Source organism: Limulus polyphemus, unplaced genomic scaffold (genome assembly GCF_000517525.1).
Source record: "Limulus polyphemus unplaced genomic scaffold, Limulus_polyphemus-2.1.2 Scaffold1789, whole genome shotgun sequence".
Taxonomy (NCBI): domain Eukaryota; kingdom Metazoa; phylum Arthropoda; class Merostomata; order Xiphosura; family Limulidae; genus Limulus; species Limulus polyphemus.
Window position 1 is genome coordinate 214,617 of NW_013667399.1, and position 5,369 is coordinate 219,985.

The following is a 5,369-nucleotide window of genomic DNA, read 5'->3' on the forward strand; positions in this document are numbered from 1 at the left end:
ACGTAGGTAGGTACGTACGTACAATACGTAATTAAGTAATTAAGTAAAATAACTAATTAACTAATAACTAACGAGTAGTAGTAGACGAAGATATATATATATATATATATATATATATATATATATATAGCAACTACTGAATGCGTTGTTCACTAATAAAACATGTGCAAGTTGTTTTCAGAAAGTATCAGGAAAATAATTAAGTTATCTGGTACTGCACAACGCAACTATGTTTAGATAATTGAGGGATAAACGCACGTTTCAAGAATTTTGTAGCAGATTAATAAAACAGTGATCGAAACACAAAAACATCATCCCCATAATATAGTTCCTAACAAAACAATATATGAAGTTTAAAGTAAGAATGTAAAAACCCATAAAAATAAGAAAAGCTCAAAATTAAGTTACTTCAACAGAGTCAAGAATACTAGGTGCATATAATGGTTCAAAATAATAGAAACGGCAACGGACTAAAGTTTATGGACAATTTTGACAAATCACTTAACGGTTTATCTCAACATTTACTTTTCATTTTATGTATTCTAGCAAATCTTATGAAAGTTGTCGAAATACGATTTTTTTCTTTGTTTAAAATTTAAAGAACAAGAGGGAATCCTTAATAGCCGCGGCACTACAAATTATTTTTGGCTGGATTAGAATATGTTAATCTAAGATCCCTTTTTTTTTCCTTTTTTATTAGCTATATTTTTGCGGGAAAGCAAAGCCAAGCGAGGGGCGCACGTATACTCGATTCGATTTTATTACTCATCAATATCTCTACCACCCTACTCTCAAATTAAAATTCCTTTAGGTGGGATTAGAGGGCATCAATATGAGACTTTGGATGTAATGAAATACATCAATCGAAAGAGTTTAACCTCACAAGTCCAAAACTGTAATTAGATTTCAAATCAGTCAAGAGATGAGTAAGCTATGAGCTAAAAGTTCGTACTTCAAAATAAACTCGAACATTCTATCAGCCGCTATACCGCGGCAAAAAATCTGTGCTGTAAAGCTACTTAAATACACATACACACACATTCACAACTTCGGGTAAAGCATGTTAACATCGTTTGTATGTGTCAATATAAGATACCATTTTTGTTAAATACATTTCATTCGCGTAGAATTAACAAAAACTATCGTTTTCGAGTTGATAGAACAAAAACATCGTTATGCGAATTTACTTTTACTACATTGTCGTCAATACTTTAAGTACACGTTTCCACCAAATGTATTTTCCAACATAAACACTCGTTATTATTCCAAAGCACGAAGGATAAACAGAAAAAAAGTAAATATCCTGATGAACAAAAGCCCACATTCTGCAAGTGAAAGCGCTCGTGTTATTGTTTCCTTTTTAATACTCATTCTTATTATGGTTTTATCTTATAAAAAAAAAGAAAAAACACTCGTCTTACGTTATAATAATAAAACTATCCTTCATCTTTTCTGGTGTATAAAATATATTTGTTAATGTCTTCTTATGCTTTTCACGCACCCAAGACGTACAACTGCAGTCGGCCCTCTCAAAATCCAGTGTTATAAAGTGTTGTATGTCTCATAGAAAGGTACAAGTTAATATTTTGAAAACAAAAATACTCATGTTCACACTAAACTAAAGAAGAGCTCACGTATCTTTCAAGGGACGGCGCTAGCCCACTGGGGACCCTAAACAGGAATATATTTCGATCCCAAAACCCACCTCCTAAAAATACAAACTGCAATATTTATACAAAACCAAAAATATACAAACACTACTACGCCGGTATCTCCTCTCTCAACTAAGTCATGCACACTGTTTATACTGCAGTTCGGGACGATTCAGCACACCCGCATAGCACGTGTGCCTAATTGAGAAGGGTCTTGTTGCAACTTTTAAACGTCCATTCGTTACAGAGTGATATATATATTTTTATATTTCGTTCATTTTAAAACACTATCAAATGAGTACGATACTAAAACAGGCAAAAGTCAAAGTCCTGACGACAAAATATATCCCATTGAACCTGAGGCCCCTTAAACTACCCGGGGGCCACAAGCAATCGCTTAGCCTTCTAATGTCTAGCGCCGCCACTGACATTTTTGTGAAAATATTTGTTTTCCTTAAATACATAAAACGTTAATTTAATTCGTTATTCCATTCACAGTGGCCTTTTGACGGTAGATAATTAAAGAGCTGGCTTGAAAGCAACCGAAACTTTATGCGCCACACCCAGGAAGTTCCAGCATGTGGTGAATTACAAGTTTTCGAACTGTGTAGTTCTAGGCGTAAATATCTACACGTTTTACATCTTCTGAATATAACAGCGATAAAGAAATAGATACGTTTCATGTACTTATATCTAGCATCGTTGGAAAGCTACTGTAACTTCAACCGATACTTCATCTTTGATCGGTATGTAGCAAAGTCACTTTCATACATCATTAGTATAGCATCTTAACCAATTATATAAAAAAGAGGAATCCTCAATAGCCGTGGCACTTAAAATTCTTGTAGACAGGATTAGAGTAAATTAATCTACGATACATTTTTTTTAACTTATATTAGCTACACTAGTATAATAGCCCGTAAAAAATGACGGTGACTATTGTTGAATGATTAACGAAAATTGTAGAACTAAAACGAATTAGTACCTCAAAAATGCACCTACTCTTATTTACTCGAAGTAATTCTTTAATCACATTTTTAATAAAAATTAAACAGAAAAATGAAACGTTATCGTGAACAAAATTACGTGTGTACTCTGAAAGACTTAAATAACTCTTGAACCTTTTCACTGTATTGTAGATTAAGAATCAGAAAAGATAGTGCGGACATTCCGACAAATTTTTAACTCTTTCGACTGTACAAAGGATAAAAGATGTGTGGTAGTAATGATCGTTTATTTTCTTTAAGTTTTAAGGCCAAGTAGATAACGTGTGTTAAAATACAAAGAGAATATTTATCAATTAACATTTATTCACCACTTCAACGTTTAAATACTGACTATAACGTTAGTAATAGTAGGCCTATTTCTAGTCTAATTTAATACATAAACGTAAAGTAAGGCTTATCTGAAACACTACTTTGTAAATTTTTATTTTGATTTTGACTACAACTCCATGTCGTAAAACTTTCAAATTAAACTATTTTGCTGTTATATCACTGAAGTTATCAAAAATATATATAACAAAAACAAACCTTTCTAACAAATCAACATGAATACTGAGCATTCAACATAAACACCATAGTTAGCCTAAGAACAATCAGATGATAGTTTTATTGCTAAGAGACGATGTGTATTGTGGAACATTAAAAACATTGTCATGAAAGCGTTCTCGACAGTGAGAAAATGAATAACCCTTTTATAGTTAGCTATTTTTGTGCGACAGCAATACCAAGAGTGAGGCTAGCGTATACACAATTCGATTTTACCACTCGTCAGGATCTCTACCAGCCTACCCTCAAATTTAAATTATTTTAGAGTAATTAATTTCCCGAGTCTAAAACGGTAATTAGATATGAAATCGTTCAAGAGACGACCGAGCTACGAGCTAAAAGTTTGTACTTGAAAAACTCTGCCATTCTATGAGCCGCTATGCCGCTTCTAAAAAGTGGTAATATTAAAAATGTACCCATAATTATAATTCAATACTACATGATAACAGAAAAATAGTCATTAGTTCCAGCCTTTAATCTCTTGTTGTATTTAACATGGAATTGACAGAGGTTATTGCAAGTCTTTAATGTGTTGTTTTAACTAAACTGGTACTGGCAGGGGTTGTTCGTAAGTTTTTAATCTCTTGTTGTATTTAACATGGAATTGGCAGGGGTTGTTATAAGACTTTAATGTGTTGTTGTATCTAACCTGGTACTGAAAATATAATGTAGCCTGTACAAACGAAACAATGAACGATGTGTATCGAGCGCCAGCTTTCCAGTACGAGATTCAAACATAGGTTACGGGAGTCTTAAAAGTTAAAGTATTCGATTTTTACCGTTAGTCGTCACCGGCTACTTAACCAATTCCTACAATAAACTTTCGGAGAAATTAAAAGAAAATATTAGAACCTAACGTGAACGTTTCATAGATTCGTGTTTAAAATTTTCGAAACTACTAGGGTAACATGACAAGGTAATCACACCGTGACTGTGAGGTGGACAAATATTGGAACTTAGAAATTAGAGGTGGAATGTAAGTAATGTTGTAATAAGCGGACTGGGAAGGATAAAGCTTTTATTTTCTAAATCTGTCAACTTTATATGACTTATGGCAGACAAGTCTGTTTAATTGTGGTATTAACTGTTACCTCTGTATCACTAATGGTCATGCTTTGACTTCGAGACGCTTATATATATATATATATATATATAAACTAAAACAACTGCTTTATAAACATCGACAATGAAAAACAACCAACTTGACTAAGCGCAACTTTCCAAACTTCATTTCAGAAATATCAAATAGAAAGTTACCAGCAAACTGAGAGCTAAAATGAATTATCTTCACACCACATATACGTATATTTCACTGAAAATTATTTGTGTTTATAAATCATTGAACTTACCTTTTATTTTTACCGTCCCTCACTCTATTTATGTCACCTGCGTTACAGTGCTAATTCCATAGTTTTGTTCCCTATCAGTTACACTTTGTCATAATAAAAATTTTTTTTTAATTTGCAAGTCTTTTTTTTTTATCCTCCGAAATCTCTACAATACAATTTTTCTGACAATATAGAGTTTGAGAGAACAGCAGCACTTATTACCTCGAAGGACTTAGGAAATACTGTACTGTTCTAGAAATCCGTTACTGAGCATTTACGTTTCCAAATGAAGCGCCACCTAGTGAGCACTCTTATTATCTGTAGTCTGCTTTTGTTTGAGGGAGGTCTGAATAGAATATGATGAATAAAATATGTTTAAAACTGTGATTTACTAATTTATTAACATTAAACTTGGCGTGAAATATTTTTATGATCTATAAGAAATTAAACTCTCGTTCATGCTTAAAGTCAGGTGAAACTATACTAACTAAAACTTATAATTCATTTATTATTTCATACACGCATACTTTATGACTTGTCCTGTTCTGAGCATACTCCACTCGTTCGATCATTTCTCACGACGCTGTGTGTGTGGGGGGATTTCTATTACTCTTCAATCTGTTATTATGTTTTGTTTTTTGTCCTTCGCTGTTTTTTATCTCATCAGAAGTTAAGGTGTCCCGTGTTTTGTTATTCATTAATAAAGGAATAACAACTTAACCTATTTGATTATGATTCACGAACATTTAATGGTGGTGTTTTTGACACTATATTAAGGCTACCAAATACGAGCTAATCTACGCTACATTGCAGCTTCTGAGATAGATTTTGATTGGTTA

The 5,369-nt window shown here is 32.8% G+C and overlaps 1 protein-coding gene across 2 annotated transcripts in view; it reads right to left on the reverse strand.

Moving 5' to 3' along the window:
* Positions 1-4,743, reverse strand: part of LOC106464936 (dual 3',5'-cyclic-AMP and -GMP phosphodiesterase 11A-like) — a 103,148-nt gene extending 98,405 nt beyond the window's left edge. For both annotated transcript variants that reach the window (XM_022392754.1, XM_022392753.1), the window contains exon 1: positions 4,552-4,743. The gene's annotated coding sequence lies outside the window, so the exon portion shown is untranslated. The remainder of the gene's footprint in view (positions 1-4,551) is intronic.
* Between the last annotated feature and the right edge of the window lie 626 nt (positions 4,744-5,369).